The sequence below is a fragment of the Triturus cristatus genome, chromosome 5_2 (assembly GCF_964204655.1).
Source record: "Triturus cristatus chromosome 5_2, aTriCri1.1, whole genome shotgun sequence".
In the NCBI taxonomy this organism is placed as follows: Eukaryota; Metazoa; Chordata; class Amphibia; order Caudata; family Salamandridae; genus Triturus; species Triturus cristatus.
In genome coordinates this window covers 60,889,860-60,907,606 of record NC_140588.1, presented here as the reverse complement: position 1 = coordinate 60,907,606, position 17,747 = coordinate 60,889,860, and the positions used below count along the sequence as shown (strand labels likewise).

The following is a 17,747-nucleotide window of genomic DNA, read 5'->3' as shown; positions in this document are numbered from 1 at the left end:
AAGATGGTTTCTGTACGGGCTGAAGTGTATTGGAAGTTTTATGGGTCTTCCAGTATTTGAACGGTGAAAGGCAGTTTTTTCACTAGCAGAAAATAATTGTTAGATGGTTTGTAATTTTCCTAGTCTTAAAGTCAGGGATGGTCCTCAAGTTACTAATGCCTAAAAAAGAGGATGTAAAGTGCTCCAATACCTTCGAGTCGAGTTCCCGCTATATAAATCTGCAAAAAAAAAGAATTCTGATTGTCTATCTTTGCTAAATAAACACAGGCAGTTCCTATATAGACTGAAGCCCATGAGAGTCAAGGATGGTCACTGGCCCACACCAAGTAAACATTCAGTGACGAGGCAGATTCACAGGCTGAAGATTATCAGGTAGAGTTATGGGGCTTCTTCAAGGCAAAGTTAATGGCCATCGAAACAGAGTAGGAAGCATCCACCGGCTTCTCACCCAGAGTGTGGCATACAGAGTCTGCAGGTCAGGATTGCTCACCATTATCAAGCTAGGTCAAGGAAATATTCCTGCTCATACGTTTTCCTAAAGGTGTTCTAGGCACCGGGGATTTCCTCCTCTGATTATTTGGTCAGGTCAGCTTTATATTTATCTCACATAATTAAGCATTGTAATTTAATCCCAAGATTAGCATGCATAATTTAAACAGCACAACCATGCATAGCCGTCAATTCACCAAACTACTAGCATTAACAAAAGCATTAGGTTTTACCTATGTGATTAATAATAAGCAGTTTTTTGTTGTAAGTTGTAGCTTGGTGAGCAGTTGTGCACTATAAGCTACTGAAGCTTTGTTAAAGTGTTATGTCTTACAATTACAAAAGCCTAATGGGACTAACAGGCAGTGAGCAGTCTGCCATACAATTTAGTGATGGAGCATGGACAGCACATGCAAGAGAGAGGTTGGAGGTATAAAAATATATAAGAATACCAATGTTACCACCAAAACCTGCCTTTTAAGTCACACCTAATCCATCAGTGCCTTATCTTATGGAACCTAACTGCAGTGCAAGAAAAACTTCACACAGCTCATTCAATATCACTCACGCCATTCCAATTCATCTACCATCCCAACCAAATTATAAGAATTTTGAACAAGTAATGCTATTGCTAATTTTGCTATGTACTATACACTTGTGTTTTGTTTGTTCTTATCTAGTGCAGATGTAAAGCAAACCAGGACACATGGAAGAAAGCGAGTTTATTTATTTAAGCCTGATCACCACCGGGACAGCCACACACCACAGCAATCCCAAAACAATGGGAAGCACCGGCCCATCAAAGAGCATCAACATTTGATGCACTGCAAAAACAAAACCAGTGCAAACAATTTTCAGCAGAAAAAACAGCTCACCAAACTAAACAGCGATGACCAATCCACAATGAGGGAGGGCTACTTGGTAGCACATGTTTAGAACTGTTAATTCAGGTTGAGAGGGAAAGCGTCAGTTAATGTACAATTGGTTTAACATTTATAAAAGGAGCTTTATGTTCATTGGAATTAGTTCACAGAATACTAATGCCAATTCGTTTGATTAATATCTTTTCAGAAAAGTATCCCTGACGAAGGGCCGTCATGGCCCGAAATGCATTGGATTATACTTTTCACCACTGTTAACGGGACTGGGTATTTCGACATGCTGCACTAAAGGCGATTGAGCATTATGCACGCATTTGAATATTGTAAATACCTCGTTCTACAATCAACTTTATAAATAATAAAATTATGGATTATTGATTAAACTTTGAGTACGATGATTTTTCATCTCACATGGAGTGATGCATCCTGGGACTGATATCGTTCATATCAGCTGTTGTTTCTTTGTGTATTCGGCGCTTCAGGACGTAGCGTTAGCCAGGATTGCTCCCCTTTAAGGATTACCATTGGATTAAAATGAACAAAACATGGAGTGCGGGACCAAGATCTGTTTTCAATCTACAATACTGCCACTAGACTACTTAGGGAGGGAAGTGTAGTTCATGGAACACATATGGGCTTGTTGCTTATTTTATGGAAAAACACATGAATCGCGTAAAATATTATAATAAACTTCATAATAAAAATATAGGAGAAATGTAGCCATACGTGCTGTCACCAAAAGAATCCTTCAAATGCATCCATGAAAGTAGTTCCAGCCATCAAAGCCTATGAGAAGTGGATGAGAATGAGTAATTAGGCCTCGGGATACTGATAAAAGAAACACACACAAAAGCATTGGTAAATGCAAATGCAATGCTCAACCAATAGAAACAAAGGAAAACTAAAGTTACAAGCCCAGGGACAATTAAGAAGTGAAGGTGGGAAATAAGCCCTCTTTTTAAAAAAAATTGTTTTTATTGTTTTCTATATTTTCATAGAACTTTGAAAAACAAAACAGTTTAGAATAGCCAGTATTGAATATGCTACTTACCAGTATGCATCTGTTCTTGGCATGTAGGGCTGCTGACATTCATATCTGTGCATAGATCGCCGCCTAGTGTTGGGTCCGGATGTTTGCACGTTGTTGTCCTGGAAGAGTCTTCGAAGTATCCTTGGATAGGTGACTCCTCCCCTGGACTACAGTGCGCATGGGCATCCTCTCCATCCTCAGATTGTTTTTCGCCATTGTGGCAGTGATGGAGTAGATACAGAAAGTGATGACCATGCTTGCAGTAATTCTGAGAGCTGCAGCTGCGACAGGCGCCGGGGAGGAGGGAGGGCGATATGAATGTCAGCAGCCCTACATGCCAAGAACAGATGCATACTGGTAAGTAGCATATTCAGTTCGAGGCATGTGGGCTGCTGAATTCATATCTGTGCATAGAATACATAGCAGTGCCCTCTATTAGCGGCGGCTACCCGTGCCAGCTGCAGCGGTCTGAAAAAGTGTTTTGAGAACAGCCTGTCCTACAGCTGCCTGCTGTTTTGACTGCACATCTACGCAATAGTGTTTTGTAAATGTGTGTGTAGTGGACCATGTGGCTGCTCTGCATATATCATGCAGGGGAATATTTCCTAGGAAGGCCATGGAAGCCCCCAACTTACGTGTTGAGTGGGCTCGTGGTGGAATAGTTAATGTGCGTTTTGCCTTTTGATAACAGATTTGAATACACTTAACTATCCATCTGGCTATCCCTGCTTTGGAGATGGCGTTACCTTTGTGGTGTGGGGCAAAGGCAACGAACAGTTGTTTTGTCTTCCTGAATGGTTTAGTCCTGTCGATGTAGTACATGAGGGCCCTCCGTACATCTAGTGTATGTAGTGCCCTTTCTGCAACAGTTTGTGGGTTTTGGAAGAAAACGGGCAGTTCAATAGTCTGGTTCATGTGGAACTGCGATATTACCTTGGGCATGAACTTGGGGTTGGTACGTAGTACGACCCTGTTAGCGTGAACCTGAATGAATGGCTCTTGAACGGTTAGTGCCTGGAGTTCACTAACTCTTCTGAGGGAAGTGATCGCCACTAGGAAGGCCACTTTCCAGGTAAGGAATTGAATCTCGCATGAGTGTAGAGGTTCAAAGGGTGGACCCATCAGGCGTGTGAGGACCAAGTTGAGGTTCCACATTGGAGCCGGTGGGTGACTAGGTGGAATGACTCGTTTGAGCCCTTCCAAGAATGCTTTGATGGCAGGCACTCTGAATAGAGAGAGGTGCTGCCTGGTTTGCAGATAGGCTGATATTGCGGTCAAATGGACACGTATAGAGGTGTACGCCAGATTGCATCTATATAGGTGTAAGAGATAACAGATGATGTTTTGGATGGATGCGTCCAGCGGGTTGATGTCATTATTACCGCAATAAATGACGAACCTTTTCCATTTGGCTGCATAGCAAGCTCTGGTGGTGGGTCTCCTGGCCTCCTTGATGATGTCCATACAGTCAGGTGGCAGGTTGAGATAGCCAAACTCTAGGACTTCAGGAGCCAGATCGCCAGATTCAGCTGTTGCGGATCTGGGTGCTGAACCTCTCCATGGTTCTGCGTCAAATGCGCGGGTTTGATCCGCAGCCTTTGATGCGGCACCACGGAAAGTTCGAGGAAGGTGGTGTACCACGGCTGGCGTGCCCACGTGGGAGCAACTAGGACGAGTGTCAGGGAGTGTTGTCGGAGTTTGCGGGCCACTAGCGGTATCAATGGCGCTGGGGGAAAAGCGTACGCAAATCTGCCGGACCAGTTCATCCATATCGCATTGCCCTGCGACTGCGGATGTGGGAATCTGGCGGCGAAGCTTGGGCATTTTGCGTTTTCGCTTGTCGCGAATAGGTCTATCTCCGGATGACCCCACTGCTGAAAGTACGGTTGGAGTACTGATGGGTGTAACTCCCACTCGTGCATTTGGTGGCTGTGTCTGCTGAGCAGATCCGCCATCTGGTTGTCCTTGCCAGGGAGGTGTTCCGCCATGAGGAACATGTTCCTTTGAATGGCCCACTTCCACATGCTCTGAGCCAGATGAGACAACTGTGGAGAGTGTGTGCCTCCCTGTTTCTGTATGTAGTACATTGCGGTCATGTTGTCCGTCCGGATCAACACGACCTTGTTGCATAGATGTACTTTGAATGCCTTCATGGCTAGGAAGATTGCCATCAATTCCAGAAGGTTGATGTGCAACTTCTTTTGTTGTGTTGTCCATAGTCCTTGCACTGTGTAGTGGAGTACATGAGCTCCCCATCCCTGGAGAGACGCGTCCGCTGTCAGTACTATTTGTGGGACAGGCTCTTGGAACGGTCGGCCCTTGCAAAGGTTTTGTGGATTCCACCAATGCAGAGAGTTGTATGCCCGACCGCTCACCAACACTAGGTCCTTTAACTGTCCTTGAGCCTGATTCCACTGACGTGCTAGGCACTCCTGAAGTGGGCGCATATGTAATCTCGCGTGCGGGACTATGAAGATGCAGGAGGCCATCATGCCTATCAACTGCATGAACACTCGCGCTGGAAGTGAGTGATTGGGTTTGAATTTGGAGATCAGCAGTTGTATGCTGTCGATCCTCACTAAATTTGGCTGAGCTGTGGCCGCCAGAGTGTCTATAGTCGCACCTAGGTACTGTTGTACGTGTGCGGGCTGGAGATGGGACTTTGGATAATTCAGTGAGAATCCCAGACTGTGAAGAAGGTGAATGGTGCGGGACATGTGGCTTGCACATTGCTGGGCTGACTTCGCTTGAACGAGCCAGTCGTCTAGGTAGGGGTAGACGTGTATATGCTGCCTCCGTAGATGTGCTGCCACCGTAGCTAGGCACTTCGTGAAAACCCTGGGCGCTGTTGTCACGCCGAAGGGAAGGACTTTGAACTGATAGTGCTGCCCCTGAACAGTGAACCTGAGGTATTTTTTGTGTGAGGGGTGGATGGGTATGTGAAAGTACGCATCCTTGAGGTCCAGTGTGGCTAGGAAGTCTCCCTGCTTGAGAAGCGGAAGGACTTGCTGTAGAGTGAGCATATGAAAGTGCTCTGAAAGAATGTACTGGTTCAGGGGTCTCAGGTCCAATATAGGTCTGAGCGACCCGTCCTTTTTTGGAATTAAGAAGTAGAGGGAGTACACTCCCGCACCCTGCTCGTGGATGGGTACGACCTCTATAGCGCCTTTTAGAAGCATACTTTGCACTTCTTGCTGTAAGAGCGTTAAGTGCTCTGAGGACATAGGACGGCTTCTTGGTGGTATTGTGGGTGGAGTGGAGGTTAACTCCAGACAGTAACCGTATTTTATAATATCTTTGACCCACCTGTCCGTGGTGATGGAATTCCACGTGGACAGGAACCTTTGTAGCCTTCCCCCGACAGGTGTTATGTGGTCGGGAGGAAGGGAGAGGGCGTCACTGCTTGTTCTTGGGGGAGGACCTGGTGTTGCCGTAGCCGCGTCCTCTGCCCTTTGTGCTGGAGCCACGATATCCACCTCGGGTGTTTTTATCATAGGTGGTCTGTGTATTGCCTTTGTTATATGTTTGTTGTGACCCCTGTCCTCTACCTGCTCCCTTGTTTCCGGGGCGACGAAAGGAGCCGCTCCGAAAGGACTGAGTTTGTAGTGCGCCCATGGACTTTGCAGTGTCCGTATCCTTTTTTATCTTTTCGAGGGTGGTGTCAACCTCTGGCCCGAATAAATAGTCGGGGTTGACGGGCTGGTTCAGTATATTGTTTTGTACCTCAGGCTTGAATCCTGAGATCCGTAGCCAGGCATGTCGTCGCAACATGACGCTTGTGTTTATGGCTCTGGCAGCCGTGTCTGCAACATCTAGTGCGCATTTGATGGAAGCGTTCGTTAGTAGCTGTCCTTCTCTGATGAGCATTTCTGCGCCTTCCTTGAACTGGTCAGGGAGATGTTGGAATATTTGCTCAAGTGTGTCATAGTGCGCTCTATCATAGCGAGCAAGGAGCGCCTGAGTGTTGGCTATGCGCCATATGTTGGCAGCTTGGGCGGCAACTCGCTTGCCAGAGGTTTCTAACACCTTGGACTCTTTGTCCGGGGGAGGAGCGTCACCTGTTGTTTGCGAGTGTGCCCTCTTGCGTGCATTCGCTACGACGATGGAGTCGAGTGGTAATTGTCCTCTGATGTAAGTAGGATCCCCAGGTGCTGATCTGTATTTTTTATCAATCCTGGGGTTTATCACTCGTGCCCTGGTGGGTTCTTTGAAAATGTCCTTGGCTGGTTTGAGGACCCCCTTCAACATTGGCAGAGTCTTTACATGTCTTTCTGAGGATGCAAAGGTGTCCATTAGAAAGTCATCTTCGATGGTATCAGAGTGAAGCTGCACCCCATGGTTATTGGCAGCACGTTCGATAAGAGCATTGAACGCTGCAGTATCCTCCGTAGGAGATGTCTTTGCCCCATAGAGTTGTGGATCCTGTGCATCGAGAGGTGCACTGGGGTCTGCAGGGTCGCCCCAAGTTTGATCAGGGTCCTGCTGGTCATCAGGGTCCGTGTCTACATGGTAGGGGACTTGGTCAGCCATGTAGTCCTCCAATGCGTCTGTATCGGAGCGTGTGGGGGAGAACCGGTGTGGATCCTGGTAGGATGAATGGAAGGGTTCATAAAGGAGAGGTTCCGATTCTGCAGGCAACTTCCTTTTTAGTGGGATCCTGAAAGGGTCCAATGGCGGCTCCGAAGTTATCCTTCGGTCCTGGAGAATCATTCTGCCAGTGCCGGCGTCGATGATACGTGCTGGAGACGTCTCAGCAGGTGTGACCGTAGGTTGGGTGACCCGTGTCCTGAGTTGGAACATTTTTGGGATTGTTGACGGAGGCAAGCCGAAGGTAATGTTGGTCGGCACCGAAGAGGCTGCGGGAGCTCCGACCGAACCGGAGCCCGATGTGTCCTGGAGGACAGGTGTGGTTTTGCTGCCTTGCGTCACACCAGGTCGTACTTGGGGCGCCTTCGAGGCTTTGGCACCGGCCAGGCTCGTAGAGGCGGCCGTAGATTTTTTCGGTGCCGGCGGGTCATCGAGTCGGGGTGAAGAGATCACCGTCGAAGTCTTCGATGCCTGAGGCTTAGGTGTCGTCGAGGGAGCGATGTGAGACACAGCAGGCGGTACGGCCCTTGGTGTCGTCGGTGCCGGTAGCCGAGCAGGTTTGTCGGTGCCGATGGCTTTTTTCCGTTTGTCGACTCCAACGTCGCCCGCCTCAAGTTCGGCACCGAAGTCCCTCTTGGTGCGGTCGGTGCCGACGCGGTGCGCTGGCGTCGAAGGCCTCGATCCGACCAGCGCTACTTTCAGTTTCGGTTTCGGTGGAACCTGAGCAGCTTTCGGTTTCGGTTTTGTGATAGGGAAACCAGCCTGTTTATGTAGTAATGGCTGCCGCTGAACGTCCGAGGCCGGGCCCGAGGGCGGGGCCGAAGAACTGCGGGATGGGTCTCGGGTAAGGCCCGAAGGCGATCCCTCGACCGGAGCCATAGGCTGTGGCACTGGTGTTTGAACGGTTTGAACAGGTAGGCCTTGTTCATCATTGGAGCTACTTTCTTCGGCCCCGAAGGCCTCCTCGTCGTCTCCTACCTCGGTGTCGTCTTCACCTCTGTGGAAGAGTGACTCGTCTTCCTCGTCCGATCCGGGTTCGTGTTCGGAAACGGGACTGGAGGGCAAGACTTCCAATTCCTCGACGTCCTCGGCCTCGCCGAAGATGTCTGTCGGGGCCGGTGCCGCGTGCTGCGCCTCGAGTCTCGCCGCTCGTCGATTCCGCAGAGTCTTCTTCGAGCGGAACCGGGCACAGGCCATGCATGTTGATTCGTCGTGGTCCGGCGAAAGACATTTGTTGCACACCGGATGGACGTCGATGTGTGGGTACTTCGCATTGCATACCGGACACCTTTTGAATGGCGTCCTGGATTCCATCGTCGAAGTAGTCGATGGACAGGTAAATGCGAAAGCAGTCGGTGCTGAAAGTTAGTAAACTAACAAATTCTATCGAAACCCGATCGATAAACAGTACCGACGCGAACTAAAAGGCCTTTTGGCCTCGAAAAAATATTTTCCTAACTTGAGCTAAGATAGCACATCCGAACCCAATGGCGGAAAAAAACAATCTGAGGATGGAGAGGATGCCCATGCGCACTGTAGTCCAGGGGAGGAGTCACCTATCCAAGGATACTTCGAAGACTCTTCCAGGACAACAACGTGCAAACATCCGGACCCAACACTAGGCGGCGATCTATGCACAGATATGAATTCAGCAGCCCACATGCCTCGAACACATATTATATATCATCCGTCACAAGCATCCATTACAGTTCACAAAACGTTTTCTGACAATTTACAATTACATGCTAAATAAAAGATTGTAAATCCACCATAGGGATGAGGTGATACACTGTTCAAAGAGTACAGAAAGAAAGTGCGAAATAAGTAGGGGGGAGAACAGAAGGATTAAACAGATAGAGAATCTCAACTGGTCTTCTAATGGCGAGCTGAGGGTTGAGGCAATAGCAGTCCGCACCTGTCAATATATGCATATGGGAAGTGAATAGCGGTGCAGGAAACCAAGGAGTACACCCCTCTCAACTCCTAAACTTGGAAAAAAATTCAAAACAAACATAAAACACAGAAAGGTTCCGCACTCAACAATGTATCGTATGAGAATCGAAGTAGAGGACAGTCTTTATGTGCATATTGAAGAACTTCCAATTCTCTGTTGATTCTTTTTTTCAAAACGTTCTTTATTGCACTTTCTGTGTCATCAAGATAAGTCGATCAGTATATACTTTGAAGCAGACGCACTCATGGATCGTCGGTTACCAAGTCGTGCTTACAGTGATACACGCTACATCAAATTTGTAATCTCAGGATTAAGACATACCAAAACTAAGACTGTCATTGGAAATACGATTTTATACTATGGAGCCCTAAAGAAGTCCCTTCGGGACGAAAGGCGTCGGCTACTGGATTTTATCTAATCGGAGAATCTCAACTGGTGTTTACATATGCAATTATGCTGGATAACAATACACTCCATTTGTCCAAATTACACGAGTTAAAAAGCATGAATCTAATCTATCAAAGATGCTAGCCTAGTGACAGATGTTAGAGCAGTTAGAAACACTTGTGTCTGTGCGACTGTTGTGTAAGGTTAAATATCAGTGATTACCAGTAGCCAGGTGCGCTGTGTTTATGTTCTAATGGGTCTACGTGGGCTCTACTTGTGGTGCGATGTGTACGTCAGCATGTACTGTCATGCTGGGTGTCATGTCCAGTACTGCGTCCCATGCTGGTGCTAGTGGTTCCCTTCGTAACCCAATCGCCTCTTCACGGCGGAGTGCAACGCTCTCTGTCTCTGCCCAGCACAGTAGGGAGTGATACCATGCCTTGGCTACTGGGGGTTCAGGTGATTTCCAGTGGCGTGTGAGCAATCGCTTAGCCACTATGAGGCCTAGGTCAATGAATCAGGACGTCACCCTATGTTTCTTAGATCTATGGTAAAGTCCTAAAATGCATACTTCCCATGTCCAGTCCAGCACTCGCTCTGTGCACAATGCCAGTCTCCTAGTAACTTCTGCCCAGTATGGCTGTATGACAGTGCAGGACCACAGCATATGTAGAAGATTAGCTCCCAATTCGTTACATCTGGCACATTTGGCGTCTGTACGATTAAAAAATGTATTTATTTTGGCGGGTTTGAGGTAAGCTCTGTGGAGTATGTAATACTGGATGAGCCTAAATTGCATGTTACTGGGAATTTGCGTGGGGCTCTCAAGCATGCAGCCCCATTCACGATCTGTGACCGGTCGTTGGAGATCCGCATCCCAATGGACGCGCAGAGAGAGCAGCGGCGGTGCTGTGTGAGCTCTGAGTTATTCCGCAAACCATTTAGTGAGGTGGCGACTAGTTCCAAGCTCGTGTAAATATTATATGGTTAGATGCGTGATAGGTTCCTGCGTTGCAGTTCCTCACTGTGTGCTCAGTGTACGAGTCACCGCGGCATGGAGAAGGAACTGTCCATGTGGCAAGCCAGAACTTTCCGCCAGTTCTTCAAAGGGGACAAGCTGCCCATCATTATATAAGTCTCCCACTGTTAGTATGCCCGCCTCCTCACACTGTGTGAGTTCCGTGCTGGATACCGCTCGATGCCTTCTGGGGATGCCTAGTATAGGCAGAGAGGGCGCATATGGTACAAGCTGGTGCGTAAGGCGAAGGCAGCGGTGATAGCACTGATAAGCTACCTTCAACAACAATTGCATAGGTGGGCCCCCTTCTGTTAGGGTGAAAGAGCGTCACTATCTGAGGCTGGGTATACCCGGATGCCTGTGTCGCCGTGTCCCCAAGGTTGCACGCAGTGAGCCAGTGCACCACCCACTGAAGTTGTGCTGCTGAGTAATAATGCTCAATATTGGGCAGTGTGGTTGACGAGTACATTTTTACCATTGCTACTCTGCTGCGTGAATCATGCCAGATAAATTGTCATATGTCTCACTCTAAATCTCTGAATAAAGAAGGTTGAAGATAAAGTGGCACATTTGTGAAGTGATAGAGCAAACCCGGTAAAGCCAGCATTTTTATTAAAAGCAATCCGGCCCATAACTGCTAGCGGCAGGGTTTTCCAAAATGGACATTTGCACCCGCACCCGCACCTCTGTGATGGCAAGTGTCAGATTGCCCTCCAGGAGATCCCGCTGTTCGCTGTATATATGGACTCCGAGATATCGAAACGCTATCGTTTGCCAATGTACTGGCTTACCACTGATAAGTAATTGTGGGTCTGGTATAGAATCCACAAAGGAATAGAGGCATGACTTGTCTCAGTTCACGGAAATAAGCCCCTTTTAAGATTTATTTAATACAATAGATTTCACAAGCTCAACGCAATGGCTGTGCAGGCGAAACATAAAAATAACATTTGCACCAATCAGCGCAAAAGCAACATTTTGTGCTAGGTGGTCACTTCAAATATGTTGCAATATTTTAGTGGCATAAATGGAACTTTAACACTTCAATGCAAAATTGCATCATTTAACTGTGCAATATATGCAACCTAGTCATAGAGTGAATGACATTAGTAAAATAAAAGAGCCATGGCATAGTGTTAAACTTTACAAAACAAAATTGAGCTACACCACTAACCATCCTCTAAATGTAGCTCTTTCTTTGTGCAATATGGCGCCTTCATACATAAATCCCCTCCACACTACGTCTACCTCACTTTACACTGAATCTAGACAGCCAGATGACACATCATTGTGGAAATGCTTAAAAAGGGAGAGTGAAAGTGCATTAGGCACGTGAATTAGACTATAAGTTAAGAGTATTGATTTATTCGGAAAGAAGTGAATGGTTACAACATAAAAGTTATTAGTATGTTGTAAATATAAATTACCAAAATTGACTCAGTACTTCCAATCACAAAGGTAACCCATTTTGAAACTGTCGAAGCTCAAAGGGTAACCTGCTGATGAAGAAAAACATGTATCAGCTGCAAAGAGAATCTCATGAATAAGTTTGGTCAGTCAAGAAGAACCTGTTGGTGGTGAATTGTGACTGGACATATTTAGTAGATCTTTAAACGATGGACAGTTGTACAAAAGAAATACCAGTGCACCTGCTGATACTATTCATTCAGATATTGTTTCAGGGACTTGGAGGAGAGGCTACAGAGAGGGGATGGTCCTGGGCACTTAAGGTAAGCATAGGACGGAATGCAAAAACGTGCTTTAATATATGAGAAGAGGGAGCACCTGTCAGCTGAGAAAGAGGCAGCTTGTCTACGAGAACTCCAGTAAAAGCTTCGGTTACCATCGGATGGTTCTCTCTTTGCACCTTTGCACTTCTGCTTGCATCAGCTTTCTCCCACAAACTCCAGACGTGAGTCAGATACACACAGTACACACCACTGCATCCACTTGCAGACAGCAATAGTGCCAAACTGCTGACTATAGGATCTGTAAACTGTAAAGGTATAAAGTGCACATTCACCCTTATTCTTACATAGAGAACGCTGCTTGAGTTTTGACAGCTCAGTCTTGCAGGCTAGGTCTTGTAAGAGTAAGAAGGACAGACCTGAGCTAGTTTAAGTGTCACTAGGGTGCTGAAGTATGATTAATCATCTGAAAGAATAGCAGAAAGAGGAAGCCATCTTTGGCATACTTTCATAATGGGAGCCTCGTCTGCAGATCCTCAGGTGAACTCTTCCAGCTTCTCAATGGCGATTTGCTTCAACAAGAACACTAAAACAAGCGCCGGCCTCTGCAACAAAAAGGAGCACTAGAGTGGGTGCCAGCGTCGCTCCGGGTGACTGGTGAGTGCGTGTTGCCCCACGGCAGAACTTGGATCAAGAGGACGCCACCTGCACAGAGTGCACTGGTTTTTCAAAAGTGGAAAGGAGTTCCGGGCGTGAGAGCTAGGAGAAGTTTACTAAAGGCCAATTAAATATTGAAAATGTAGGAGAAATGTAGCCATGGGTGCTGCCATGTAAAGAATTCTTCAAATGCATCAGCGAAAGTAGTTCCAGCCATCAAAGCCAATGAGAAGCTGATGAGAATGAGTAATTAGGCCTGGGGATAATGCTAAGAGAAACACACCAAAAAAGCATTGGTAAATGCAAATTCAACGATCAACCAATAGAAACAAAGGAAAACTAAAGTGAAAAGCCGAAGGACAAATAAGAAGTGAACAAGAAGTGAAGGTGGGAAATAAGCCCCTTTTAAGGTATATTAAATACAATAGATTTCACCAGCAGGTAAAACTTAAAGAGGAACAATGGAAGTGCCATCACACATCACTTGACATCCAACCATGTCTCAAAGTTAACCCCTTATTCCACAAACTCTGTGTTGCTGCTAAGGGACTAGGGAAAGAACACTGATTGGAAACCACAGAGAGTAATCATGGCTCGCCAACCACTATATACTTTCTCCTTTGAGGCCATGTGACCACAGATAGAAAAGGCATAGTCAAGGGCTCCAAAAGACCAGTAGTGTCACTGAGTATCTGTCCACTTTGGCAGAATTTCTATCACCCGAGTGTACGCCTGAAATGGTAGAGCCCCACAGCAAGCGAGAGAAGAAAATTAACTGACGCTAGCTTGGACATTCATTGTCTCTAACTATTCTTCACATCAAAGCACAGCTACGGTTTAAGTTCGGAGCGGCCCGGCTTGCTGACATTTCAACATGTCTACACCTTGAGACCTCTCTCACTCACCTCATGGCTCCTGCCACACATTGTACTGGCCATCTTACCCTTTTGTTCTGTGCCCCATGATCTTTCAGGAGCTGGGTGTGCTCAAGGCCAACTATGATGGAAAATGAAATTACAGATCAGAGGAGAATCAATAAAACTCTTTTGGTCCACTGTGACAGAAATTAGTAGAATAAACTTAACTGTGAGCCCAATTAGCTGTCATATTCCCAGCGAGTGTTGGGAGGCTCATTTCTCAGAACTCTATGCGCCATCGCCTTCTGATATCGAGTCCTCTCTTGTTGTTAACAATTGCTCAGGTATTCAGGTAACTCTGAGAGAAATAGTGAATGCCATTAGCCAGAGTTTTGTGGTAAGGCCCCCGGTCCTGACAGGGTACCTATTGATCTCATTAAATGCAACCTGGAATTTTGGGCACCACTATTAACAAATGTTTTTAACAACCATGTTAACTCCTTACTACCGGAGTCATGAAAAATCTCCATTATTGGTCCCATCTTCAAGAAGGGAGATTGCTCTCACCTGCGATGCTACAGTCCCATCTCCCTAATTGACACATCTGTTAAAATTTGAAGGAGGGTGTTGTGTAACAGGTGTAAAGAGTGGATACAGGAAATGACTATTCGGTACTCTTGCCAACACAGGTTCAGAAACCAGTTGAGGACTGGTGAGCAATGTCTTAAGTTGTAACCGATTATTGGAAAATATACTGTTGCTAAACGTTCCCCTTCATACTTGCCATCTATGGACCTGTGTCAAGCGTTTGACTGTGCCACTCGCTCTAAGTTGTGGGAAACTCTTCTCTCTTATGGGATGGACCAAGCACTGGGACACTTTATGGTGTATTTGCACAAAGATGTGAAGGCTAGAGTTAGCATAGGGAAAGTTGGAAAGGTGTCCAATGATATACATTTTTAATGGGGATGAGACAAGTGTATGTTTAGCCCCTCTTTTATTTACAAGTCAAGTCAAGTCAAATAGGCTTTATTTCGACATAAAATATCTTAAAAAGCGTACATACATTGGAGGTCATTTAGAGCATTTACTAAATAGAAAACGTAAAAAACCCTAGATATTCTAAAATTCATCATTTTATCTACATTTGACTAAAAGGAAGGTTATTTAAATTAGCTAAAAAGAGTTAAAATCATGATTAAACAATTTGCCTAAGTCTTTTTGACCGTATTCGCCATGCCCAACCTAGATACTTCGAGGTGGCGCATGCGAGGAATGGGCGAGTGTCTGTGAGTAAAATACGTAATGCCACGTTACAATGTCTAGTGCCCAAAGTAAGGCACATCGGTTTTAACCATTTCGTTCGGGGGACCTTATAGGCGGGGCACTCGAATAACAAATGGGGGACAGATTCATGACGCTGAGGGCAAAATGGACACCATGGCGCTGTCTGGTGTGGTATTTTCCAGTGGCATGTGAGTTCCATGACCGGGAGAAGACCTGTTCTGAATTTGAAATACAGAGATCTATCCCATGGGGCAGTAACAATGTCCAGGTACAGTTCTCTGATAGGGACATCTTTGTGCTCCAAAAAATTTCTGGTGGATTTGCAAATTGTTGAGGAAGAATTCCTTTTATTTGCTACCCATGTCCAATAGATTTGTTTTAACATGGATTTGGGCGGGGCTGACTGTTGGTGCCATGCTTCTTCCAGACCCAGATTTATAAGTAGAGCTTTGACGTCCCTTAGCCATTTTATTTTTGCCCAGCCGGGGCAATTAATTATCTCCCGTAGGCCTTCCGCATAACTTGAGAGCTCTGGCACTCTCCAGATGCGGGCCCATAGTAGCAGGGGGCGTAGTTTTGCTTGATCTTCAATCGCCCGGCAACCCATGTCCAATTGCAGGGGTAAAATGGGAACAGAAGGGCCGAGAGACATTAGGCTTCTCTGGAAGGCGTTCTCAGCTAGAGTTAGCACTTTCACATTTGACATCCCCCAGAGCTCCGCTCCGTAAAGTGCTGCACTTATTCCTCTGGCGGAGTAAATGTCCATTACTGCCGCTATTGGTCTTGTGGATGCTGCTCTCTGTTCTTTCAACAGGGCCCCAGTCACTCTTTTTAGGCTCAACAACATTTTGGTCAAGTGGCAGTCCCATTTCATTGTATCCACCAAGCGAATGCCCAGATAGTCAAACGTTTTGGTTCTTTCAAGGGCAACGTGCCCCAGTGTGGGAGGGGGGCCAAGCTTGTGTGGGGGATTCAAAATGAGATACTTAGTTTTGTCTGTATTAATACAAAGGCCTCGCTGCTTACAGAAGGTGTCAAATCCAGAAAGAAGCCGCTGGAGGCCCATCGGAGATTTTGACAAAAGTAAAGTATCATCGGCAAAGAGTAAAGTAGGAATTAAGCGACCTGCCAAACGTGGAGCATCTGCTGGAGTCTGAGTCAGAAAATCCACCACTCCATTTACGTATATGGAGAACAGGGTTGGAGCAAGTACGCAACCTTGTCGTACACCTCTGTTCACCTCAATTCTTGAGGTCTTTTGACCATTTGACCCCCAACGTATTTGGGCGTAGTTATTTTCATGGAATCTCATGATCAAATGAAGCAAATAGGGTGGCATGCCCAGGTCACACAGCACTTTCCACAAGTTGTTTCTAGGCACCAAATCGAAGGCCGTGCGGAGGTCGATGAAGGCCAGATATAAGGTACCCTTTCCAATTGTGACGACCTTCCAATAGATCATAAGTAGCCTTAGCGATTGTTCTATCGTTCCTGTCCCGGATCTGAACCCAGCCTGAAAATCCGAGAGTATCTTATTCTCGTCAGCCCACTGCTGGATCCTAGATAAGAGGATCTTGCCCGCCACTTTTTGGGAACAGTCTATTAAGCTAATCGGTCTGTAATTAGCTGGGTCATCTCTTGAACCTTTCTTGTGCAGGGGAACCACCTCAGCTGCCATCCAAGAAGCAGGGAGGGGGGCGCCTGCCATGACTGCGTTCAACAGCGAGGCAATCATCATAGCCCATTCGCTTATGTCCATTCGGATGAGATCGCCAGGTAGGCCATCGGGTCCAGCTGCCTTGCGAGGAACCAGTGATTTTATGGCAATTTCAGCCTCTTTTCTTTTATTTACATTATATATTACTAAGCTTCACCCTTTTTTAGTCACTGCTACCCCAGATGTACCCAGAATCCAAGGGCTACCACTCCCTTCTCTCCTGTAAACTGACGAAGGGGTGCTGATGGCACGAACACCAAAAGCCCTGCATCAGCTGGTGTATGCTTTTGTGAACTTTATGGGGTCCTTGGACTTACAAACCAACTTTGTGAAATCCTACATTATGGCATGCAGTCCAAAGAGCAAGCAGTTAGCAACCCTTTTTGTAGGTACTAAGGGGCACATTTACAAGCTCCATGCAACATTTTTGCACTGCAGTTGCGTCATTTTTGTGACGCAGCGGCGGTGTAAAAAAGGAGGCCATTTCACAACGTGACACATCTAGGAAGATGCGTCACGTTGTAAAGCCGTGCGTCATATTATACCTGAGTCAGGTATAATGTGTGCAGTGTGGGCGTTTCCACGCAGGAAAGCCTTGTAAAAGTGACAGTGAAATTAATAAGATTTCACTGGGTCACTACTAGGACGCCACTGCATCAAAACCTTACGCCTGCTTGAAGCAGGCATAAGGAGTGACGCAGTGTAGTGGGAATAGTCCTAAAAATGCAGTGCTGGAGTTGCATTGTGCTTGCGACACGACTCCAGCAATGCGTGACTTTTGCCCCAACAGATGCGCCAGAATTCCTGACGCATCTGTCAAGCCTTGCGCCATGGTGCACCGTATTGTAAATACGGCACATCCATGGTGGCGCAAGGGTTTCTTAGGGTGGCGCAGGGAAAGTGACGCATCTATACAGATGCGGACCTTTCTTGCAAATCTGACCCTAACAGTTTAAGATGCACCTGCACTTTTTCTTATTTGGGGGTCACCATTGCTTATTCTGGACCACGGATGCCTCCTATCTCTCAGTATAGGTCTAAGTTGTCTAGGGTGGTTGGCTCACTATGTAATCTACCCCAGCCACTAGGAGGAGGCTAAATTGGCCCCTTGTTGCATATTTACAAAACTCAATGCACTCCTATCACAACATAAGGAGCTGGGATATGGGGTATCTCCAACTACGACACTATACAG

At 46.5% G+C, this 17,747-nt stretch overlaps 1 long non-coding RNA gene across 2 annotated transcripts in view; it reads right to left on the bottom strand.

The window, feature by feature from the left end:
• Window positions 1–1,200: 1,200 nt before the first annotated feature.
• Window positions 1,201–17,747, bottom strand: part of LOC146822659 (uncharacterized) — a 130,094-nt gene continuing 113,547 nt past the window's right edge. For both annotated transcript variants that reach the window (XR_014961817.1, XR_014961816.1), the window contains one exon: window positions 1,201–2,156. This is a non-coding gene — a long non-coding RNA (uncharacterized LOC146822659). The remainder of the gene's footprint in view (window positions 2,157–17,747) is intronic.